Consider the following 13,956-nt stretch of genomic DNA (forward strand, 5'->3'; position numbering starts at 1 on the left):
AAAGCTCATCAGTAATTGAGATACTAAACGAATAAAAAACTCATGATTAATCAAGGTTCTTTGCATATTTATAAATTACCTTTTTCTTTTCTAGATACACAGGGATTTTAGTTGGTCCTCAATCAAAAAATTGCATTGATGTATAAACTTATCAATATGTATGGTTATATTGCATCATTCAAATTCCCAATAATATTATGGTTCATTGATTAGGGTGACTTTTTTTAAAAGATAAATGAGGGTTTTACTGGGGTTCGCAATTGAAAAAATTGCTGGATGAATTTTTGAGATTAGGGCCACAAAGATAGATGGGGACAGAATAGGTGTGCTTCAAATAGAGTTCTGTGCAATGTTAAGTATATGACTGCACACCAGAACTGAAACCCAAGAAATCACACTGTTTGGAAGTGTCTAAGTGTAAAACTACGAGCCTTTATAATTGATTTATTGCAGGGCTTCCACAGCCCGTGGCATCAGAATGAGATTTTGTGAAAAAAATGTGTAGCTATTTTTTGAAATTGACATTTTATTCTGTCGTGTACCTGCCAATGACATCGGATCGCAATCCCTTTTAAATCATTGTCCAGGTGAATTGGTTTCTTATAGCATAATAAGGTGGTGCCAAATTTAATAGGTTCAACTGTAATTCATGTTTCCATCCATCATTTTCAGGGAGTTTGTTGTTGTGGATAGAGTTGGATCTGCTGTTTTGTTGATGGTTGGCCATTAATTGATGTTTGCAATCCTCATGATTGTTGCGCCTAGCATTTGATGATATTTTCATCTCTAACAAGTGCTGCAACTAGGGTTTTGGATGTAAAAATTTGCAGCTAATCCTGCGAAACAGAATATAGATCTAACTGGAAAAGAAAGAAAGACTTGCAAAAAACAGAGCTGCAAATAATAATGAAATTCTAACATTTACATTATATAAAATGTACGATTTACAATGAATAAATAGCACACAGGAGCAGAAATTATGGTGGAAGAGGCAGAGTTAAAACTGCACACTTCTCCTTTGTTAGCTTAAATACAAACAAGCATGCAACACATTTTTCTTCGTAAATCTCCTTAATTCATGGAGCAAATAGAACATTATGCGGTGTGATAGAAAGTTGACTTGTTGCGCTAACACCCCCCCTTAAGTCTAACTAAGGAGAGATATGGGTCTTGGAAACAAAGTCTGATCAAGAACCCAATTACAAAGAGGAAAGGAGAAAACCCAAGTGAGAAAAACTCTGAACCATTTATTCAAACTAAAGAAGAAAGCTGCAACTGCCAATGAAGAACTGCAAATGAATCCACATTGCAACAGCATTATATCAGAGTCATAGAAATTACTGCACAAGTACCTCCGGGACATTCCCGAATGCTAAAAAATGCAGTTTTACATATTCTGCATTGCTCAAATGAATGAACAAACAGGTACACGGTCTTTGATACAGAAATTGATCGTCTGAAGATAGGGAGATATCAATCTGCAGAAATGTGCTCCAAACTGAAGAACTGCATAGATGTCCTCTGGTTGGGATGATGCCATTGTTAATCCTGCAAAATAGAATATAGATCTAGCTGGAAAAAGAAGAAAACCTTGCAGAAAACAGAGAAGAACAAAGCTGCAAATAATAATGAAATTCTATCTTTTACATTATATAAAATGTACGATGTACAATGAATAAATAGCACACAGGAGCAGAAATTATGGTGCACACTTCTCCTTCGTTAGCTTAAATGCAAACAAGCATGCAACACATTTTTCTCCGTAATTCATGGAGCAAATAGAACATTATGCGGTGGAAAAGAAAGTTAACTTGTTGCACTAACATTGTTGTTGTTGATAGAGTTGGATCTGCTGTTTTGTTGATGGTTGGCCATTAATCAATGTTTCAATCCTCATGATTGTTGTGCCTACCATTTGATTGATGTTTTCATCTCGAACAAGTGCTACAACTAGGTTTTTGATGTAATGTCTCCTTTTGGATACACCTGAAATTTGCTCAAAAATAACAATAACAATAATACAATTTATTTACAAGAGTATTCTTTTACTAAATTTCACCATAGTGATTGAATTTAGGAAAATAATCAGTTAACGTTAAAATAATAATGAAGATTCTTATTGTAATCATTCACACTATAGCTTCAACCATACTAGAAACATGAGGGGAAAGCACCATAGGATGCCAGGAGACTATCCTCTCCAATTAAGCCCAAGGGCGCTGAACATCCAGCCAAGACAATCCAACCCCTTGGTGGACAAATACCAATTCAACGAGGGCCCACAATTACAAACTCAATAGGTGTCTACTCAATTAAGTGGACTTGTACTCCTGCATCTTTCTATTATGTTTCCTTTGCCAGTTTCTAATATGATTGCTTTACTAAAATCAATAAATAATTACTCTACTAAAATCAATAAATAATTACTCATCCTAAATCTTTGATGGATTTGCAATGTAATTCATAATAAATAAATTAAAGACTTCATGAGAGATTTCATGATAAACAATAGATTTTCTATATTGCATACCACACACTTTGTTCTAAATATCAAATGGTTGTCTTAATTCTGAATTCTGTTCAGAACTCCTATTTCTGATGTTGTTTCATGCCTTCTCCCACATTAAGATCTGCCTTATACATCTCTTAAGAGGTATGGAGGGACACATCTCCTTGCCAATATCACCATCCTTCTAAGTGAGGCATCTCTTCCAACTGATTGCTGCCTTTCCCTAACCTAGTCCGCCACTTAGAACTGCTGATATTTATTTTCTCTTCTTAACCGGGTCGGCCACTTAGAATAATCTGCCAATAATTATTTATTTTCTTGGGCTTAGTCGCTCCTCTTCCAATAAATGTTATTATTATTTTTTCTTTCTAATATTAGTTGGCGTTAATTGCTAATGCCCAGGTTTAGTTGTTATTTAAGGCTGCTATTTGTCTTGTGAGGTGGTAATATCAGCGAGGGGCATGACAGTCCGCCCTTCCCAAGATTGCTTGTCCTCAAGCAACGGCAGATTTAATTTTGTTAACTAGATCTTTGTGATGTGAGGGTCTTGTTGATGGACGTTTTATCATCTACTGAACACTTGAATAAAATACCACAAGGGTATCCTATCCTCTCCCGAACAAAATCACTACTTATGCCAAGATTGCGAGAAGACCACAAGGCAACTCCAAGGTCTAATCATTCACGAGTTGAACTTAGGCAGATTTGACAATTTATGCTCTATGTTTTTTTGGATTTTCTAATTTAGGACTAAAAAAAAGATAAAAGATCAGGGTTTAAGGATCCTATGCTACTCCTAAGCTATTCCTATGAACTCAAGAGACAACAATGACTAGATGAAACCGGTAACGACGCTCTGTTTTGCCACACTCAGACAACTACGCAAAGCGGGTGCAATCTTCTAAGGTTATGCTTAAGATTTTCATACTTATGAAGAATACCAACAATTGAACAATATCATTCCAAGTACTAGTTAAACATCCATATCAAAAACAACTTAGACTAACTTTGTACGTTGAAAGGAAATCATCCATCCAACAAAAGTATTAGCAAGATTTCACCAATCAATACTATTAGATCTATCATTCATCTAATAACTTGAAAACAAATTACTTAAGTAAATCTAATCTTTGTTGAAGGGAGTATGTAACCATGCAACCATTTAGCAATAAAAAGATTTCAAAACAATACTTATAATGAATATTTTATTAGTCATATAGTTCTGTGCAACAATTTCATAAATCTCTCCACAACTCAATGAAATGAGAGAATGGGGGTTTATATAGAGTTTTGAAAGAAAAATGAATGGCCTAGATTTATCTAAGATCAACGATTGAGATCTAAACAACCCAACCCTAGATAGAGTTTCCTAAAATAATATCAAAGATCAATTACAAAAGAGACAAGTGTCACAAGATGCTATTTTTTAGGATTGTATCCCTTTCTTTTGATATTCATTGAACTTGGACACAGTTTGGTCCATTTCCTCCATTGTGACATGTGGCAATAGGTTGACCTTGAATTCCAGTCCTTCTAAGTCATTTGCACAAAGAGCAAAGATGAATTCCCAGTCAAGTTGTTGCTTTTGAAAGGCATCCTTGATGGAAAGGAGGTTCGATGTTTTAGCCAAGTTGCTCTTCCAGACCGGTCCTGTGATGGCAAAGATGTCCTGTATTTTGATCTTCAGATTCTCCAACTCCATATCCCTTTCTCGAATTGTTTCTTTCTCAAGTATTTCTTTAACTATTTCTACTCCTCTATTTTATCAACATCAATTTGCACCTTTTCCAAGACTTCATTCCGTGCAACCAATGCCCAGAGCCAACTGTGGAAATCATAAGCAGCCCCTGCTTCAATTATATTATGATTAACCAACTCTTGGGATGAGATTCCTTTGAGTTCTCAAAGGCATGAAATGATTCTTTCCTGGACATCTTGAAAGTTTGCCCACATTTCTGCCATATTCTCAATCTTGGAAAGCTAAGAAGAAGTTTGCTCATATGCTGATGATATTTCTTCTATGAACTTGGTTGCCTCTTCTTTTGTACTTTCCATCCAATCCTTGGTTTCTCTGGCTGTCAGTGCATCTTCTTCAGATTTTTTGACTACCTGCTGTGAATCCAAAAGTAAGAGAGCTTCTGGATTAGCTTGATTAAGTGGCGTAGTGGTCAACTGCCAAATATACTCTTTCAGGCGCTCTACTTCTCTCTTATGCTCATTCTTCTTTTCTGTCTCCTCATCCAGTTTTGCCTTTATGGAAGCAACTGAATTATCTAAGTCATCTTTTGCTTGGGTCTTTGTGATTGGACCTAAGTCAAAAGTGGTGATCTCAAACTCATGAGGGGCAATGTCTCCCTTTGCTTTGTCCACCTTAGGCACAACTATTTGCACTGTGTGGTTGCTTGTCTCATCTCTTTGGATGGTAGAATATCTCTTGGTTGACTTCTTCACAGCAGTCTGCTCTAACCTGGCCAAGAAGTCTACCATGTCATCCTCTTCTTGTTCTTCTACTACTGGTTTGTTTAGCGTCAATCTTTCTTTCAGCCATTCAGGAACAGTGGGCTGCTCAATGCCTTCTACCTCTTGGTCATCCTTTGTTTTTATGTCACGTGCAATCCCTCAGAGAGCAGAAATCATCCCTTCTTGGAACTCTTCCTCTTCAATATCTGTGACATGCTCTGATTCTAGGATTTCTGTGCCAGTAGGTGATGGTGGCTGTTTATCTTCCTAATGGACTAATTCTTCATTTTCCTCATGAACTGAGGAAGGAATTTCTATTTCAACCAATGGTTCATCAATATTTAATATGTATTTCTCATTCCTTGATGTGGTGAAATGAGATGGTTCTATCCTCTCCCTTTTTTGAGCTGGTTCTTCATTCGCAATTGCCTTCCCTTTCCTTTTAGCATTCTTGCTTGGTCTGGCATTTTGTGTTGCTTCTTCATTTGAAGAATATCCTTCTGCTACTCCCATCAGATTATATGTCAAAGTTATATTTCTCTGCTTCAGCCTGTGACACTTCTGATTAACCCACCACCTAGTATATATCATGACTGGCCGCATTAGGGTGGCTAAGTTTGCATGATCCAGCTTTGACCACTTGATAGGAGGAAGAGGTGCATGCTCATCAAAACCAGGTTAAGTGTGCTCTCCATTATCTTCTAACTGATTTGGTACGAGAAAAGGTTGAGTTTCTTTGATGAAATTCATAGATAGCTTGGAATGTAACCTTTTCCTGATTTCGTACTCATCAACAACATTTCCCCAAAAATCTTCTATATCTACTCTATGGCTGAATCTTTCTAACTTTACTGATCTGATGTTATTGTGAGGATCATAATTGGTTCTGGATTGGTAGAAGGTAAAAGGATACCACTGCATTTCAAGCCTGGCACCCTCAGTTGCTTACGTAGTTGAACAAGATTCTTCCATGTTTCCAATGAAGAATGGAAAAGATACGGCTGCTTTCTGCCTTATTCTTTTGAAACTTTGATATGTCTCCAATTGTCTGAGAACTTCCAACAAAATCATCCTATTGGTTGGGTAGATTAGCAATCGGTAGGGACGGCCAGTGAAACCTTGGATTCTGATATAGGTGAACTTCGGAAACTGGATAAATCAGGATCCATATTGGCTGATCAAACTTTTAGATTCATGAGAAAGTCGGTTATGAGTGCCTCCTTGTAGTGTTCTTGTTATGTACATCAGGAATGCGTCATGGGCTCAAAAACTTTTCTCCTTGAGCTGCAGTTGAGGATAACAATCATATGATCGAAATTCATTCTCACCACCTCCTACTATGCCTTTGCAAATCAATCTTGAATATTTGTAAGTGGCTGCCAACAAATAAATTATGTAGGAACTCATGTGGAATGTCTTTGTCCTTTCCAAGTTCATCAACTGCTCATGAAGGTTATCACTGATTATGCGGGACCAATTGAATATCTTGGTTCTTGAGGTGATTTCATCCATGAAATAGTACATCCATGTCTAGGGCTGCCCATTATCTTATCAATAGTAGGATGATATCACCATACTCTTCCTTGAAGAATGGACGTAGCAAATATGTCGGCACCTTTCCTTGAGGTCTTTTCTTCTCAAGCCAAGACTTGCTTACATTTGCAGCACAAAGTTTGGATTGACTATCATAAACCCTCTTGGCTTGCTCCTTAGTCTTATAGGTGGTTTTATTGTGCTTTGGTATACCAAATGTCTCCTAGATGGACAATTCTGAAAGATTAGCTAGGACCCTTCCATCTGGTGCAATGATTTCTCTAGATTGTGCTTTATAGTGCAAAGCACATTCGACAATCAACTCGACACACTCTTTGGCTGGTGGGAATCCAACTGCCTGGACAATTCCGTTTTGCATCATCCTACGAGCAATAGGTGTGGGAATGTGTCCATCATGTCCATACATTCTTTTCTTAAATTCCTCCATATCAACATGCCCGAGATCAGTGTCAGTGATATTCTTCCACTTGGACTTGAGTTTGGATTTCAACTGCGTTCCCTTGCTGGTGAACTTCATTGCTACCTGCAAAAACACATAAAAACTTCATGTTATTTTCAGAATTTAATTCTGATTTTAAATTCTTTTCTGAAAATTTTACTTTCAGCCTGTTAAAAGGCTAAGTCTTTGAAGGGTTTGGTCAAGAAATTAATGAAAAATAAGACAGAAAGATGAGGAAATTCAGTCAAATTGAGTTTTTGAATCCTCTTTATGACTGAAAATTACCTTTGATTTTGAAAATCTGCCTTAAGATCAAAGAAAAGTGCTTAATTTCTAGACCCTTGACACTTAGAAGAATGTTCTTTTGGACAATTCTTCATCAAAAATTCAAAATTTATGAAATTTGAGAGAAAACTTCTTTCAAATGCTCTCCAAAATTTTCAACCTGAATAATGAATTATGAAAGTGAATTGGTTGAAAATTTATAGAGTTTAGGGTTCTTAAATTTAGAAGTTTTTGATTTGTTTTATTGTTTTTTTTGAAATTTTCAAATAATTTTTATTGTTTTTTTTGTTTTTTTGTTTTAATCTTTCCAAAATGGAAAGTTTTGTTTCCTCTCTCAAAAATTCAATTTTATCCAGGAATCTTCTAGAACTTTCTAGAAATTTTAAATTTTGAAAATTTTCGAAGTGTTGAAAATTGTAACTTTCGAATTTTTTTGAAAATAAAATTGTTTTCCAACTTGCTAGTCTGATTTTATGTGGGTTGTGATCAGAATTTCATCTTTTTGTCATGGCAATTTTATTTTCAATTTCAAGTCCCTGGTTAGGCATCTTCACATATTCCATTTATGCCTGGATAAATCAATGTATCAATGTATAATTGTTTTGCAAGGGTTTAGACAATTTCTTCATGCCTTTGGGTTTGTGATTTTGGAATGTTTTGTGTCAATTGGACAATCATTTTTCAATTTGTTTTGTCTTTCTTTTCCCTTAGGCGAACTTGAATTTTGTTTTGTCTTGCCAATTCGTGTCTTGAATTGTCTTGGATCGATTCTCTTTTGGACAGTTATCTTTGGGTGATTCTTCGACCATCATGTCTTGGTGAGCTTGGACAATCATGCGTCCTTTTGTCACGAACCATTCTTCTTGTACTTAGTGAATTTTGGGAGTTGTTGTACTTGCTGTTCATGGTGAATTTCAAGATGGATCAGACAATTTGTCTTCATCCCTGTCATATCTTTTATTTCATTTCTGTGTGATGCTTCATTTGTCCAACCCTAGGCGGACTTGGATGAGAATAGGTTAAGCCATGTTTTGTGAGACAAACTTCCAACTTGAATGCCTCCTTAGTTGGCAGAATTTACATGCTATGGACAGGTTCGTGTTATGTTTGGAAGGTCATGTGGATCAAACTTGAGTAATCTTTCCTTTTCAAGGCAGATTTGGATGGCTTTTAGAGCTTCAATCTGCTATCTTCAATCTTGCCAATCATGGCAAATTGGGATTGCAACTGTTAGATAATTTTATTTAGCTCTCAAACCCTTGAATAAGTGAATTCAGATTATTTTCTTCTTGACAGGGCAGAGTTTATTCTTCCTTAGGAAAACTCATTTTATACTTGGAAGATCATCAAGGAATCTGTCAAATAATTTTATCTTCAACAAACCTTCAGTTTGCTGTCTAGGATGATCTTGGATGAGTTTTAGATATGTATCTTCCTCAAATTTGTCTTGTTTCATCAAAGGCAGATTTGATAGTCTTTTGGACAAGGTGAAGTGCAGATTTGGAAGATTTTTTAAGAAGGCCATGTGCAGATTTGATTGATCTTTCTCTTCTTAAGCAGATTCAAGGATGAACAATGGTGAATCTTTCTGAATATGATAAGATATGAAGAGCTTTATTGTCTTATCATCAAACCTTCAATCTGCTGTTAATGACGAATTTGGAGGATATGCTGCACTTCTTGAATACCTCTTTCAAACCCTTGGTCTTGCTTTTATCTCTTAAGGCGAATTTGGCTAACTCTGCTGCAAATTTAATAACCTGATCAAACTTTGGAACTGCTTCCTTTGGCGAATTTTAGGAAGGATTCAATCTTGCTTTGAAGAAAGAAGTGTTAATGGGATGAAACCTTCTTTTTATAGCTCCTTTGATTGCTTCTAGAAGCTTTATCCTATCTTCTAGAAGTTCGAACTTCTCCTTGCTAGGCAAATAATGAAGTCTTTAATGAAATAAAACCTTGTCTTATAGTTTTCTTGGAGACTTCTAGAAGCTTTATCTTAACCTTTTGCTTGTCACACAAGGCAGTAATTTTAGGAAAGTTTAATTGCTTTGAGTGTTCCTTTAGGAAGTTCGAACCCTTCATTGCTTTCTTCTAGAAGGGAGTTTGCAAATTTAGAAAGTTTTAATGCTTTATTCTTCTTCCAAGAAGTTCGAACTTCTCCTTGGAGGCTTCCATTATTTTTTAGAAAGTTTTACTTGCTTTAAATCTTCTTCTAGAAGTTCGAGCTTAACATGGAGGCTTCCATTATTTTTTTAGAAGGTTTTATTTGCTTTATATCTTCTTCTAGAAGTTCGAACTTAACATGGAGGCTTCCATTATTTTTTTAGAAAGTTTTATTTGCTTTATATCTTCTTCTAGAAGTTCGAACTTGACATGTCATATATTTTATTGACTTTGATTGTTTTAAATGACAAGTCATTTTTCCTTGCCATGTCATCTTTCATCGCCAATTAGGAAGGTCTTCTTGTCTAGGCGAACTTGGAAAGAGTTTAGACATATTTTATTATGTGCTTGTGCCACACACTTTACACTCTCTTCTCCCTAGGCAGACTTTGTTAACCCTTGGACAAGGCGGACTTTGGAGAGTGTTAGACTTGTCTTCTTGAGCGAACTTTATACTCCTTGTGCCATCTTTTATCAAGGCGGACTTTGTTAATCCTTGGACAAGGCCAACTTTGGAGAGTGTTGGACATGTTGAAAGTTGCATATACTTAGCTATTTTCACGCCTCGGCTTCTTATTTGCTTAACCTTGAGAAGGAGTTTGTTAACTGTCGCCATGAGTTAGTTGACCCCCGGTAGGAGTTTGCCATCTGTCGAACAATTTTAGCTTGGCTATGAGGTGCACTTGGAAGATTTGTCAAACATTTTTGTGTATGAATAAGCTTAACCCTGGGTAGGAGTTTGAATAAACTCTTGCCATGGATTAGTTAACCCTTGGTAGGAGTTTAACATTTGTCGGACAATTTTATTTGGACAATTCTCCAATGCCTTGGCAAACATTGATTATGCTAAAACATCTTCCATGCTTGACATTCTTGGATGATTTTGACTAATCATTTGCCATTCCATTTGCTTAACCTTGAGCCTTGTCGAACTTTTTTGCCATTTTTATTTCTTCAACTTGGGCAAAATTTTCAATGTGCCATTTCACTTGCCTTCTTTTGACTTGGTCAACATTGTTCATGCCATGTCCATACCTTGCTGGTTCATTTGAACAAAAACCCTAATCTGGATTTCCATTTTGCTTTTAGCACTTGGAGACCTTATTTTTGAAATTTGAGAACATGGGTATTGATAAAATGGCTGATCTTTTGGAACAAAACCCCAATTAGGGTTTGCATTCTGCTTTTTACCCTTAAAGACATAATTTTCAAAATCTGAGAATATGGGTAGGATTAATTTGGCATGAGGATTGAAACCCTAATTTCGGAAAAAACAAATTTTTTCAAACCCTTGCGTTTTACACTTAGAAGCAAAATTTTTAGAATCTGAAGACATGGGTAGGATCAAAACGACCTAAAGAACAAAACCCTAATCTTAGAAAAAAAACAAAATTTTTCGAAGTCTTGTTTTTATATCTAGAGGCGAGATTTTCAAATTTCGACAAAATGGGTAGTAATAAAATAGCTCAAAAAACCCAGATGTCACTTTCAAAAAAGCAGAGTTTTTTTCTTCTAAAAATAGCAAGTTGTCAGAAATGACCCAAAGAAATTGCGATCTTTGCCCTTCAGACCTTTTGAACACTTTGACAACTCTTAAATTCAATTCTAAGCATATATTCTCAATCTGGTCCGGAATGACCTCAAAACTCTAACTCTTAACTCTCTCAGAATGAAGGTTTATGAAAATGAAGAGCTAAGACAAAACCTAAAAAAAGCGAAAACAAGGGGTCCCCATCTGCGATGGGTCGATGTGTGGATTAGGTCACAACATGTCCCAAAGTCAACCTTTGGAGATCTGTAATCCTTAGATCCTCCTTGTGATGTAATTAGCTTCCGCTACACAACTCTGATATTATCTCAAGTTGCAAATTTGAACTAGGATATGTTTTTTGTCAATAACTCGCAACAACATAATCAAGAGTAAGGTTTGTAACTTTGAATAAGTTTTTTCTCATCCTTAGAGAGGGAGGACAAAAAGTATCAATCCAAAATTCAATTTCTATTTTCGCATTGCAAGGACTGATTTGGTTGACCCAATGTTTGCACAACATGGGTATCTCTTTGCCTTAAAACAAGGGTGAGCCTAACACATTAAGATGAGGATTAGAAGCATGACAAACATCTATGGTCTTAGATGTTCTTTTCTAAAATGAATTTATATCTTTTTGGTTCATTTTCATTATTCTCACATTCTGTAGCTAGTCCAATTAGAGAATTTCCAAAATTCTTCTCTTTTGTATGTATTTTATAATCTTTATGACAGATTTTTGAAGTTCTGGTTATAGTTTGGCTTCACAATAGCTCCAGGTGTAAGAATGTATATTGAAATGTTACATGGGCATTGGCTCAGTTTTGTTTGCTGCATGAAAATAGAAGCCAAACGTAGAGCATGTGAAGTAATATCTGAAGATGATTTTGTGATTTAAGAACCATTAAAATATCAGTAAGATTTTATTAGCTTATCTTTATAATCTGAAGTGGTGCGAGATTTAAGTGTGCAAATTAGAGAGAGATGCTTTTCTTAACTTGGAGAATAAAAGATGTATTCCATCACTAACTATGATCATTTCCAAGGTACATCTGTATATGTTAGGTAATTTGGGGCTCATTTTGATCCTTAGTGTATCTGATTGGGATCATTGCATGTGTTGCAGGTTTGGCCTGATAATATTCTGTTATCTCTTTGTGTAATCCTGTTTTACGACATAAATAAAATATGTTAGTTCAGCTTGGTATGTTGTTTATAAATTTGGGATGTAGTGAGTTGGCTATGCAAATTTTGTAGAGGTTATTACAGAGAAATATCTTACTAACTTGTGGGGTATGAAAGACCCAAGATAGAGGAGTTACAAGCAGACTTGTTGCATTCTTGAACATGATCTTTTGTGGTGTTTCTCATTAGTGAGAAGATTGTGAAATGATAAGTACTGGCTTAAGGTAAAAAATGGAAGAGCTTCCAGTATCAAGTATAGATTGTGACAATGGCAGTGCCTTGGAAGAACGCACAATACCCTAAATGATATTTACTTCACCAGTATGCACTGCCCATGATTAGTGTACAGAGACGTCTAGGTTTCTTGCTTTATAAGTTGTGGAATTATTATTTCTAATACAATAGTTAAGAAACTTTATGACAGTCGGTGAGATAAGATTCTCAAAAATGTAGAGATGCTGTACTGATTAGAGAATGTGAAGGATGTTTGATCCTGATTAAATAGGTCTAAAGATGATTGGAGACTGTATTTGATTTCTCTAATGTCTAGCTATTGATGGGTACTTTATTTCATGTTGATATCTGGGACTTGACTGAATTACCATCTGTCTCAGAGACTGAGATGTCTTGATATGAAGAAGAGGTTTAGATTTTGCTAGGAACCTTGCGCTACAAGAGTTTGGTAATGCCCAATATTTTTCCTATGGTAGATGCTCATATGAATCTTTTGCATAACAACAACTCTTTCTAGGCATATGCTTGCCAAGCTATGTATTTGAACTTCGGACAATAAGGATTCAATAAGGTGGATTTCAAAAGAGGACCACTGAGTAGTATGGTCACGAATAATAGTAAAGATGATACCTTTCCAGCATTTAATTCATTGTTAATCTTGAAGGGGGGGGAAACATTCTCTAAATATTGTGTATTTAGAATGGAGCATGAGCCATCTAAGAATGATAAGGATCTCTTGATATTTCAGCGAATTCTTTGTAACGAGATTTTGTTACAAAGGGTCTTATACCTTGTAATGGTCTGATCAATCTGATTTTTATCCTGCGACTAACTGCTGTTATTCTGTCAAATAGATAGCTAACTGATCCTTGTCTCTGTTTACTTTTTGTACTCTGGTTTAGTTGGAATCTGGTGCGTTTGATTTTATACATTCATTCATGCATATACTCATGGAAAGTAACTCAATAACAACAAGTATTCAAGATGACATTGTTTGTAATCATAAGACATATTTCTGTATAATATCAAGCAGAACTACTGACAGTAAATAATGGTTAATTAATCCATTGCCTTCAGCACTTACAGTTTAAAATCACTTCCTTACTAACATTTGAGTCATTAAGTTCAAAGTAACATTTACTTTCTTTCAAACTGCAGTAAGTAAACTGAACCTGGGATTATGAGTATTTGTGGGGTGTCCTTCCCAATCCTATTGATCCAACTTTCCTTCACAACTTCACCTTTGTCTGCCACGCAGCCTGTAATGGAGCAGCACTCCCACCACGACCAATCTGATCGCCACAGTGCAGTAACTTATTCCATGCACAGGAGAAGGAATAAACACGTCCAGTTCTGGAGTTCCAGTTTGCTCTGTTTTAATGTTTGCGCCCAGTCACAAATTTATTTTTCACACCCAGCAGGATATAAACGGAATCAGCCACTGAGTCACATGCCCAGCCCGATGATGAATTCGCTCCCAGTAAAGAGGTGTTCCCTGTGCTCAGCCTGTAATGCCTTATACGCCCAGCCACAAGGCATAACACTTCACACAGTAGATATTAAAGCCCACGCCCTGGTAAAGGAATTTAGTTTGCTGTT

At 36.0% G+C, this 13,956-nt stretch overlaps 1 protein-coding gene across 1 annotated transcript in view; it reads left to right on the top strand.

Moving 5' to 3' along the window:
• The window catches only part of LOC131052008 (ubiquitin-like modifier-activating enzyme atg7), a 60,374-nt gene that overhangs the window by 1,016 nt on the left and 45,402 nt on the right, over positions 1-13,956 (top strand). The gene's annotated exons all lie outside the window — the stretch shown is intronic.

Source organism: Cryptomeria japonica, chromosome 10, assembly GCF_030272615.1.
Source record: "Cryptomeria japonica chromosome 10, Sugi_1.0, whole genome shotgun sequence".
In the NCBI taxonomy this organism is placed as follows: domain Eukaryota; kingdom Viridiplantae; phylum Streptophyta; class Pinopsida; order Cupressales; family Cupressaceae; genus Cryptomeria; species Cryptomeria japonica.